This window comes from Cryptomeria japonica, chromosome 5 (genome assembly GCF_030272615.1).
Source record: "Cryptomeria japonica chromosome 5, Sugi_1.0, whole genome shotgun sequence".
Lineage (NCBI taxonomy): Eukaryota > Viridiplantae > Streptophyta > Pinopsida > Cupressales > Cupressaceae > Cryptomeria > Cryptomeria japonica.
The window spans coordinates 845,933,674-845,946,634 of NC_081409.1; positions in this window are offsets into that span (position 1 = coordinate 845,933,674).

Here is a 12,961-nt window from a genome sequence, read left to right on the forward strand (position 1 = left end):
TGCCCTTGTGTATCCTAAACATTGGAGAGACCTTATTTGACTTGCCTAATCAATGTGGTTGTTGTCCTAATATGAAATACTGAGTTCTACCCTTGCCTTTGCATAAAACTTCTCACATCATATTTCTTCAACAAAACACACTATTCCCAATCTTCCTCAATACCCTCAATGGAGGGGCATGTATAATGGTTTCAACATACAAATTCAATGATCATACACTCCATTCTTCTAGACACCCTTGGATACATTACTTGGCTTCTAGGCTTGGGAAAACTAATATGAATTGAGCCAACACAATGAGGATAGGGTCAAGTATCATGGCAACTAATCATAATATGTGAAGAAAGGGTTCACACCTAAGTGTTGTCTCTCAACAATGCCACACTTCCAAAATTGTCAGTCTCAAGACTTCTCCTATTAGGTCAACACTCATTGATGGCCACACGGCCAAATTAATGTATCTAGGCTTGAAACTCCTTTCTCTAGGCTTGGAGGACCCTACACAAGGTCTATGAACACTCACTTGGTATTACAATAGAAAAATCCTTCCTCTAGAACTTTGTTTGCAACACACACATCATTGGTAATCATTGTTATGATGGATGGTCTATTAGGACAATAAATAAAATGCTTATTCGTTTTCCACCCTTTGAAACTACAACAAGGTATTTGACTTGGTAGGGTCCCCACACATCACTTCAACACCAAACATTAGGAAATTCAACCTTTTTCCTTCTCAATGCATTTTTTTTTGTCTTTCACTGGTTTTCTCAGTCTGATACATAGGGATATCAGACCTTTCATGGCATCATCACACGCACAAACTTCTCCATATGTCCCTGTAAGTCTAAGATATTAAATACATTTCACCTAACACTATCTAGTATAGATTCTTGTGTCCTATCCATATAGGATGTTTGCACACCGCACTATCATCCTTGACTCATGTGTATGATGCAGAGGTAGGGGCATGTATAATGGTTTCAACATACAAAGTCAATGATCATACTCTCCATTCTTCTAGACACCGTTGGATACATTACTTGGCTTCTAGGCTTGGGAAAACTAATATGAATTGAGCCAACAACATGAGGATAGGGTCAAGTATCATGACAACTAATCATAATTTGTGAAGACAGGGTTCACACCTAAGTGTTGGCTCTCAACAATGCCACACTTCCAAAATTGTCAGTCTCAATGTTGAAATGTGATAGCTAGATCGGATTATGTTGATTAAATTTTAATGTTGCCTAAGTGGCAATTAAAATTTAATGTATATTGTAATAACAACAATATTAACCAAGGCTTATTGCAGGAAGATAGAATATATTCTAAACTAGGACAAAAAATAATAGTTGGAGTGGGGTTCTTTGATTCCTCCCAACATCAACATAGTGTCCAAATGTGTCAAACGTGCAAATGCCAGTTGGACACCTGAACCGTTGAGGTAGAAATGGATAGGAGAAAGACGAAGGTAGTTTATGAGGAGACACATCAAGAGATTTTTGAAATCATGGTTTTGTCCTTAGTTTTGATCAAGATCAAGGATGGAAAAGGGATATGGATGGAGATAGGATATGGATAGGAGACAAGATCATGGATAGTGATAGATGATGGAAGAAATGAATAGTAAGGATAGACGGTATGGATTAGTATGAAGCAAGATCGTAGATAGCACTAGATGAATTTAGATAGGGTAATGGATATTGGAGGAAGGATAATGGGAGATGTGGTATGAATAATAGAGTGGATGAAACTTTGACCCCAAGTATAGAGGTCTCCATTTGCAAAGAGGTGATATGTAAGATTGTCACTATTGAACACAATGTACCACTGAGAGGGGGGTGAATCAGTGGTATCCAGAATCTCTTAACCTTTTAATCCTAAGAGTGAGTACCGGTTAGCAATGCAAACACTAATTAAACCTACTGTTGAGATAAAGAAAGACATCACAATGCAAACACACAAAGGCACATCTCATGACACTAGTATATACGAGGAAAACCCAAGTTGGGAAAAACCTCGGTGAGAAAAGTTGTTGGAGTCTACTCCTCCAATCCAGCCTCATAATGAAAATCCAGTTACAATATTTAGGGCACCAACCCAAGGAGAATCAACCCCTACACAGAGATCCAACTTAGTGATTACAAAACATTATATCAAAACATTAGTTATAATCTAGTTACAAATGAATTTTGTAACCTCACAAATATGTCTCTTCACCGGTCTACCACTTCTCTACTCTTTGTCGGTTCTCTTCTCACCTTCTCTAACTCTTCCTTTACTTAGCCCCTTCCTTGTTTTCTCTCTTTTCACTCTCTTCTCCTTCTCACCTCTGATCACTATAGCTTCCTTTTTGGTTCAAGCTCTATTGGTTGTCTGCCTTTCCACCTGGTTACCGGTAACTTCCACAATACCGGTTAAGCCCTTCTCAATCCTTGCCTATTGTTGCTTCTTTCCTGCTGCTACTTCTTTCCTACCGGTTCTAATGCTACTGGTTGTCTTGACTGATGTACTTCTTGCAGCTTACTAGAATCTCAAACCTTTATCGATTAGTCCCTTGCTAAGCCTTCTTACTGGTTGCACCTCCAAATTCTCAGTTGCTTAACTCTCACAGTTAGATAAACTCTTTTCTTTCAACTAACATCACACCTTCTGGCAGCATCCTCCAATAGCACACTTTCATCGATTTTGGCTTGCATATTTATAAACTGGTTTCCCGCCAAAATCCAATTCAAACTTCAAGTGGTTAGGGTTTCTTCATTGACCTCAAGGAAAACCAAATCCAATCAGATCTCCTTCAAGAGATCTACCACTTGCAACAAATCAATCAAGCTCCACCAATCTCGCGGCAACCAATACACATTTGCTAATTTTAGCAAACTTAAACAGTTTGTCGGAAATGCACTTGGTCAATCATCATAAATGGTTCAATAGATTGCATCACCAACCTCATTCTGTGCCTAGACATTTTGCATCTATCGATGCCTCCCTCTGATCACCTCTATTTGACCTTCCTCGAGCCACACACCTCTGTAACACATCCCATGATTTACAGGGTCTGTATTTAATGTCGACCAACTCTGCAACAACCTCGTCGATGCACACACCATCTACTACTACATGCATGTTAGCTACCTCAACTCCACGTGGCTCCTTTTTCAACATCCACCTTAGCTCACTATGTCGATCCAACACAGTCACCGACCAATTACACACAACTGGTGTATGCTTCATACTACCGGTCCCTCTTTGACTACTGGTTCTCTAACCCTTCCGATATATCTTGCCTTGCTGGTTAACCTTCATACCTTCACCTTCCTTATGTCAGTGGATCATGTCAGCCCGGTCATCACACATACTGGTTCTCATCTATGTGTTGTTGGTGTATCATATTGATCAGTCATTATCCTTACAAATCAGCATGTTCATCTTCATCTGAAGAGAGCCTTTCACTTGTGTACTTTCTAGCATATCGATAGCCTTGTTTACTAGTGGACACTACATCTGCCTTCATGTTGGTAACATACATGATAACATCATGCAAGCAGTCTTCAAATGTCCTTGCATCAAACTGCATCTGCATTTTGGTTGTACTCTATGTCTGAGCTGAACTTCTCATTTTCCTTCATCTGCCAGGTTTTCCTCTTTGTCGATTTTTCAAAGTGACAAACTCATCACTCCTTGTTTGTTCCGGTGACTCGTCTACTTACTCTGTTGATCAGGTGCACATAAATGATCTCACATGTTGGAGGCTCACACATATCATCCGGTCAGTGGAGGTAGATACACCATGGTTCACAATTTGCCAATCACCTATGGGAAAGGAACTATGTCATCTGCTGCCCAATAGTATGACTTCTCTATTATTGGGTAGATGCAATTTACCTACAATCCTCAGGAAACATTCCTTCTTCATTCTTCTCTTATTCCAAGGACAGAATCATTTACCAATGGGAGTTCTGCTAGATGGCATCATACTAGCATACTAGTGACCTGTGCACTCTACAATCTTACCGATCATCATCTTACCGGTTAGTACCGACATGTATACTAACATGTTCATCCACTTGTTCACCGGGTACCGGTTTCTTCATTCTCAACAACAACTTGTATACCAGTGACTCTAGCTTGCATACTGGTTGGTCTCAACTATACACACTATCGGTTGTCATCCATGACAGTAATACCAGGGACATCAATGGCAACACTGTACATACACCTCCCATACCAGTTGCAATCCTATACCGGTTGACATCAATGACAACACAATGCCAACAGTCACAACATCTAGCACCACCCAAATAAGTGTTCCTGAACTTTTAAAAGATAGAGACCCAAACCACACTTAGAACCTCCAAAAAAATTCAACTGAACATATCTAGCGACTAGGAATCATACTCAAAAGGGAAGAAGAATCCCAAATTGGATCAAGGTATTTAGTCTTCGATTACCCATGTGTGTGCAATTGGGTTCATTCTGGCTCATATGATCATTGCAATCTTTAGAATCCAACGTGGCTAGCTACATGAGTTACCCTGACTTCAAAAGCATCTTGGATAGAGTCTCGCTGCCAGCAAGCATCCATAGCACTGACGAGGTTATCGCTATAATATCACAAATATTGCTCCATTGCCAACCAACGTCCATAGCCCCGATGGAGTTATTTGCATGTTCCCATAGCCAAGCATTTTGTTTTTCTTTTCTTTTCTTGATCATGCTTTTGATCTTTTGATATTGTCTTTTTCTTTTCTTATTTTGATTGCATTTGCTTGTAAGTGATGAAACTTACACGGGTCTGATAATTACAGTGGCGTTGAAGCAAGATTTTAGTTTTTTCACTAGCCCTATCTTCAATTAAGAGATCACAATGATTTAGAGAAATTGATTAAGTGTATGAGATATAGTAATCAAAAGATGTTGGTACTAAGATATGATAAGTGGTTCTTTTCTGGATTGAGTGTGTATCCCAACCAAAAGAAAATGTTAAAGAGGAACAACCTCGAATTCTGAAGCATTTCATGAATAGATATCTAGGAAAAGGACTGAACATGAGATTCAAGCATGGGCAACCATGTGACAAAATGACACAAATGCCTCTACAGATGATAAATTTATGCAAAGGATTGAATGAAAGGGATGGAAGGATAAAAAAGAGGTGTTGGATAATAGATAGAATGTTTGAAGATTTGTGCAAGGATAGATGGAAATTTATTCAATATGAGTGTTGGTACACAACTCGAGAAGTGATGAAGAGATGGAGGAAATTGATTTTGGGACATAAGGACCCAAAATAGATAAAGGAAATGATGGAAGAATTGTTTTGGAAAGATGTTTAGATAGATGGTTGAAAGATAGATGTGTGATTTTGTTAATCTTTCTTATGGATCATTTGAGGTGATGGATTGGTGGATGGAGGGAGGTAAGAACCCAATATGGATGGACGGGATGGAGAGTTTGACTTTGGAATGAAATGACCTAAAATGGATTTGGAGGATGAAGAGTTTGACTTTGGAATGAAATGACCTAAAATGGATTTGGAGGATGAAAGGATTCCTTTATCTTGATCTTGACTTGGAGTAGGATCATTTGAGTTTGTGCTTTTCTCCTAATTTTGAATTATATTGAATTATATTAGTGAAGATGGAAGGGATATCATGCTCTTTCTTAGGAGGTGGATGTTGAATGGGACTCTACTCTTGAGATAAAAGGGGATCATCATGGATGGAATACCAAAATCTTAGGGGATCATCATAAGATTCTTGATAGGTGGGATCTTGATAAAAAAAAAAAGGGATTAGATAGGAGAGCCATGATATCTTGATATTGATTTAGGCTGGGACTCATTTCCTTTGAATAAGCTTCTTTTTCAAGCGACAAGGGATGGTCACATGAGTGATCAAAGTTTCAGTTTGGATAGTTTGATGTTGTTGACTTGATGGATACTTCATTTCAGATACACAAGCTTAATAAGTTGATTAGAGGGTTTGTTCGATAGGCCCCTATGACAAAGCACATCAAATGATATGGATAAAGTCTCCTGCTATGGAAACTTTGTTTGACTAACTTGAATACCTAGCTAGGTATTGTTGTCATTGAGATAGTTGGATGATAAACTATTGATCACTTGGTTTGATACTCCCCTAATCTTGTTGGATGAAAGTCTTGCCTAAAGATAGTTGAAAAGTTCATAACCACCTCATAAGGTGCTTTGTTGGATTTGTAAACTTCTCCACTCTATGATTCCTTTGTTTTGAACTAAGATATTTTTGCAAGATATTTTAGCATTCATGACAAGAATACATAGCACACATGAAGACCATGGTCATCCTAATGCTAAAAATTTAGTGTATGTTCTTTTGAGGATGTGTTCAAATCCCCGATGTTTTCACTGGTTTGGATACAAATAAGACACACCAAGTAGACTCTTTATTTAAGGGTCATTGATAATATCATAGCCCACTAGTCTCGATACTTGTTCAACTCAAACAACCTTGTCACCCCCTAGAGGGCGCCCGTATTTTTGCCTTTTTCCATAAATTAACCCAAAGTGAATTGCTTCACAATTGGATAGTTATCTTGGGAGATATATGGTGAGTAATCTTGGGGGCGGATTCTTCCGCACCCTTGCACTATGATATTGCCAATGTATGGCAACCGACTTGTCTCAAAGCTTCTACTTCTATGGTTTGTAGTAAAGATTATGTTCGGTGCGACAAATGATAAACTCAATTAAGAGGCTTCCCAACCTTTAGAACAAAGGTTTTTCGCATCACACGGATACTAGGGGAAGGCTATCAAATACACACTTCCGTTGGAGGGGATTTTCATCAGCCTCCACATTTGATTATAGTGGATTGGTAAACCTGGCAATAAAGTTGTTGCCCACTTGGGTCGTACCCTTCTCACTAGCCCCCTCAAGGCTTCAGGAAGGCAGACCCTCTAAAGGATTTAATTTGCTTGAAAGTAAAGAAAGCATGAAAAAAAAGTGGGTTTGGCTTTTTGGTTACCCAATTAAGGGGAGAGCATGTACCTACCACTCAAGACAAGGCAAACAAAATTCGTTTTAACCTTCAAAGCAATGATTTTCTAGATCCTAATTAGAGATGTTGCTCCAATCAAACAAGATGTTTATTTTAATCCCACGTAGCAGTTTGTTTTCTAACTAAGAAATGGAAATCCTGGTCAACAAAATGAAAGCACGTTGCTTGAAAGTAAATCGCTTTGTAAGAATGGACAAGTTGATTGTTCTTTTTAACTTGAAAAAATAAGGTTGATTGTGCTTTTTATCCTCTTTGCAAGAAATTGAAATTTGTTTTGTCCTTTTTAAGAGCACCAAATTTGCAGTCTTTTTCCCTAATCTTGCAAAAAAACAAAGTGCTTGATTTGTGGTTCTTTTTTACCTTGCAAATGAAGTTCTTTTTAAGGCCAAAAGGAAAATTTGATTTATTTTAAGCCCAAAATGAAATATGAGATTCTTTTTAACCCAAAGGAAAGATGAATTCTTTTTAAATCCATCTTGAAAAGCTAGAAAGAAATCCAAAAAACCTAATCTAAGCCCTCCAAATCTGCAAGAAACTATTAGGAAAACCTGCAAAAACAAGAGTTATTGAAAAATAAAATCTTTTGGTGGGCTTACACAAGCCTAAATTAAAACCTAAGTTACAAAAATTTGCCTCTGTCTCGTATGCACAAAAATAGAGATCATATGCGCTATTTCATATGCACGAAAAGAACTGTCATATGCGCGAAAAAAAAACTGTCAAATGCGCAAAAAGAACTATCAAATGGGCAAAACGAAATGTCAAATATGCGAAAAGAACTGTTAAATACGCTGCAGAAATGATCAGATGCACCAAAAAACTTTCTGATGTGCTACAGGAAGGCAAATATGTGCCAAAACAAATGTTATATGCGCTAAACTGAGGTTGAAATTTCTGGGTGTGAATCCTGCGGAAAAATATTAGAAATTTTGAAATTTCAGGGGTCTAGCCCCACAGTGGGCGCCAAAGATGTATTCTATAAACGTGGGATCATCCTGCAAATGGAAGAAAACACCTCAAATACACACATGAAATATTGCATTGGAGTTAGTAATCACAAAACATGTTACTAAACCAAAAACTCTCAAAATCGTTTCATGCTCCTCTATCTCTAAAGATCCTTAAGATTCAAGGTGGTCCTCACTTGGAAGAGCACTTGATCTCTTGGATATTAACCTAGAGAACGAGATTTAGATGATGATTCTAGGATAAAAATGAATGCAACTAAGATCCTATTGAATGGTGAGATGATGATATGAATGAAAGCTAAGGATGCAAGATGAAAAGCTAGATATGATCAAGATGGTGGAAATGATATGAGGCTAAGTTAAATTCCAAATTGAAGATTATGATGATCTAATTAAGCTAGATGAATATGAAAAAGCATGTAATTGATATGATCTAAAACATAATGCAATTGAGCTAAATGCTATGATGCTAATGATAGAAGGCTTGGATGCTTGAAGGTGACCAATGAGCTCCTTTGATAACCTGCAAAAGACTATAATTTTGATGCACAAGATTGATGTAGTACCCCTACTCATTTGAACTCTTTAGACTCATACTTTATTATTGTTTATTTTCAATGGATGCATTACCTTGATGTGTTATTCAGATTTTTATGACATTATTTCATGCTTTATCTGGATATGAGATGCATAATTTATTTGCAGTATTTCAGTTCTTGTGATTTATGGCATTTTATGGATTATTGCTATGTACTGACATTTTACTTTATTTATGCAATGTGGAATTATATGTTGTGTGTTTGCGAGTGTATTGGATGCAAGGGGACGATTTTCCTTCACTCATTTCGGTGAGATAGGGAACGTCGCGATTCTCCTTCATCGGTGTGCATACCATGTTTTCTATATTGTATATATGCATGTGTGGCTCAGTGATGTGGGATATTGCAAGTACAAGTACCGAGTAGATATGGGGTATCGTCTCCACTAGGCTTCACAGGTCTGAGTGTGCCTTATATTTTTCGATGGAAGTGGAGGAGATAGTAGTTGACCCTGTTTTACTCAGTTGCACTCGTGTGAGTGTCGTCAGTTGGTCATCCTATCAGTTAGTTCGTCCTTCATATTTTGTCGTTTGATCTTCTTGTGAGTCTTTGCTTTGATTTTCTCAGTTGTGTGTTTTTGTGGATTTGAATTAATTAATTAATTAAGTTTATGGAATTGTCTCATAGTTGAATTGTTTATGCATTGAGATTATAAATTTAGTTAATTAAAAGAAATAATTAAATTAAGTTGCAAGCTGCATGATATTAGAAATATATTTTATTGAAATTTTAGTGGAAAAATAAATTAGATTAATTATATTTATTGTTTCCTAGAATTTTAAATAAATAAATAAATAAAAGGATAAATTAGTTAATTAATTAATAAATGAATAAAAGAATTAATTAGAATTAAAGTATTGTTTTAATTCTTTATTTAGAAAATTAATTAATTTGCATGAGAAAAGAAAAGAAAGAATAATGATTTTTAATTATTGCAGGTTAGCTTATCTTTTGTTATAAAATTAGAAAAGAAAATAAAATTACTTTTATTCTAAATTTAGGTTTTGGATAAAAAGCTATTGAACCTAGAATTTTAGTTTAAATAAGGGAATAGGTCTTTATTTTAGGGAGACAGGAAACAGGTCAGGGATTTAGGTGAAGAGAAATTTATTTGGAAGCTTGTTGAAGGATTGGTTCTCTTCTACAAATTTCTTCCAGGAAAGCTATACCAGGTTGGGTGGCTTCATTTGATTGATTGTTTTAAACAAAATATTTTATTTCTTTTATCTTTATGAATGATGTGTGTTAAGATGTTTGTCAAATTTAAAATCATGTCTGATTATTTCTTGTTCTTGGCTAAAGCCCATTCCTGAAGTTAATTTCTAGTTTATGGAAAGAAGTGATTTCCTGGGTGTTTGTAGATTAAATTTTAAGAAAATTGGAAAAAATTATTATGGCAAATTTCGCCAAGATTTTTATTGTGCATGGAAATTGCAAGATTTGGGAGGAATGGGATTTACCAGAGAAACCATTCCCTCTTGTTTGATTTTTGTTTCGATATTTGGCTATGGCAGTCCTTTTTAATATTTGTGTATCTCTGTGATATAATTAGTTATTATAGAAATAAATTTAATCATTAATTAAATTTATTGGGTTGTTTAATTTTGAAAAAAAAACAGTTTATTTAATTATTTTTAAAAAAAATTGTATTAAATAAAATTCTGTGGAAGTGAATTTTATTGGAATTGGAAATTTATTTTTATGTTATTGTATTAAAAAAAAAAAAAATTTAAAAAAAAATTAATTAAAAAAATAATTAATAAAAAAAAAGAAAAATTAATTTTAAAAAAATTAATTAATTAAAATGTGTGTGTGTGTGTAGTATTTTCTGTGGTTTTAATTATGCTATTTTGGAAATGAAAGATATTTCAAATTAAATCATCTTTTTATTATATGTTTTAATGTGATATAATTATATAATATTATATTTGTAGAATATATATATTTATGTAATTATATTATATTATTATATATAATTTTTAATTTAGAATTTAATTTAGATTATTGATATAATCTAATCGGGTTTATTTGTAAATTAATCATGAACATATAATTAGGGGGTTAATTTTTATGTGATTTTATTTAACTTTATTGGACAAATCATAAAATTGATTTCTTTGTATTAATATAGTTGTATTTTCTTATTTTCTGGAAAATCTTTAATTGCAAGTTATTTATGCTTTTGGCTATTTAAAGAAAAGATTGTCTGTATTAGGATCTTGTGTAAATGGTGTTTGCAGTCAAGCTTAATTTCGTTGCTATTTTGGTTGAGTTGTCATTATGTCATATGTTGATATATCTCCTTGGTCAGGTGTTGTTGTATAACCCCGTTGATGTGAGCCATTGTGTGTTTTGTCCAAATGGTCAATCTTGAGTTAGTGATTGTGTATCCTTCACCTGTGGTTTGTGAGGATTAGTTATGGTTGTCTGTTTCGCCATAGAGTTCTTATAGAGAGACCTTTCCTATTAGTGTCCTATGAGAGAGGGTGGCTTTCAAGCAGGGGCCGTGCCCGAAATGGATGACAGGATAACCCGTTGAAAGTCAGTTAAAAAGTGATAACCTAATAATATATTGGGGGGGAGTGAGATAAATATTAATTAAGATAATGTACCTTGTGCATAGGTGTAGTGCTTGTACAGGGCTCATAATGTTACGAGAAGGCCTAGAATGGCAAACTTACCACCTTGTCTTCACGAAAGGATTGTTAGGGTCCGCATGAGACTTAGTTGGAACCGGAGGTTCGGGAGAGGTTACTAGGAGAAACCCAGGATGGGGGCCGGGACCTATGGAGGTTGTACCATGGTATCCACCGTAAGACATGTGATGATACTCTCTCCTTAGAGTCACTAGTGTTTTGTGAGTTGAGTTACATGGATGTTTGCGAAGTCTTGTGGTCCTTTTGTACTTGTCTTACTTTGCTTGCTTGAGGGTTTTCTACTATCTCCTAGCACGGTGGGGTGGTTCCATTTCGGGATCACATGGTCGGGTGGTAGTGCCACTTTCCATCGGATGTTCTAGATTGTATCTTCAGGCAAGGAAAGGCTTCGCTGGTGTTTCTTGGTTCGTGGTTCATGTACCAGCTCTTGTTCAAGATCATTGTTCAAGTTGAGACCTTGTGGTCATTGTATCAGACTTTTATGTAACCTTGATATTGTAACTTTGTAATCTGTGGCATTATTGGAAGCCATGCATTTATAGATATTGTAATAGTATGTCAGTGGAATGTATGTTATTTCAGTTTCTTTGATCTTATGTTAAATTGTTTTATGGAAATTGGATACATTGGAGTACTTTCATTTCTTCATTATGGAATTTAGATGTATGTGTAGTTTTAAACTTAAGCATTTAATTTATCTAATTAAATGGACAATTGGATTAACTGTGGTGTTAATATAATCTATGAATTAATCTTCATTGGTAACCCTTAGGAAATCATATGCTAAACTTCCGTTGTGTTATTAAACGTGCAATGGTTATAGTTAGTGCACTTAATCTTTAAAAAAAAAATATTTTACCCTTTAGTTGCCTAGTTGTGTTGTTTTCCTTTAGGGTTCCTGGCGGGGCATTACAATTGAGATCTTTGAATTGAAGAAATGAGCTCTATTTATAGGCAAAATAGAGAAATGGATGGTTGAGATTGAGTAATCTCAACAAGGGCTAGGATTGAAAGTTATCAATCCATGGGAGAGATTCAATCCAATCCCAAGCTAACAAATGTCACCTTGAGAGGGATTGAGAGGATGATAAACAAGCATTAGATGCTAAGCAAGCAATTAGGGATAACCTCAAGGAGTGACATCAATGGATAATGTCATTAACCAGGGAGGCATGCTATTACCCAAGAGGTAAACTCTTGTGCAACATGGGAAAATGGTTAAAGGGACAACCATCATGGCTAAGGGGTGTGGTCTTGTAAGAGGCATTAAATCTCTTTTGAAGACTTTGGAGGCTAACTTGCCTAAAGAGGAAAACCACTAGTGGTTTATATAAGAGCCTTACATGTTTGGAAGACTCAACAAGTTAACTTGTTGAAATAGATAAAGTCTTAAATGCATTTCGAAGACTTTCTTCCAAATTTGGAGAAGTGACTCCCCCAAATTTAGGGAAAGGACATGATTAGGAGACTAGACATGATTAGGATGGGATTAGGATGGGATTAGGAGGATGATTAGGGGAAAAATGAAAAATGTAAGATTTTGCAAGTATGTGAGGAAAATAGGTATTTTAGCAAATTAAAATGATTTTATTTAGCCAAAAGGGATGCAACTTGCATTTGTAGGATTTTGCAAGTGAGAGGACTATTCACAAATAAATAATGATATATTTATTTGCAAAAGGGATTTTCAATTA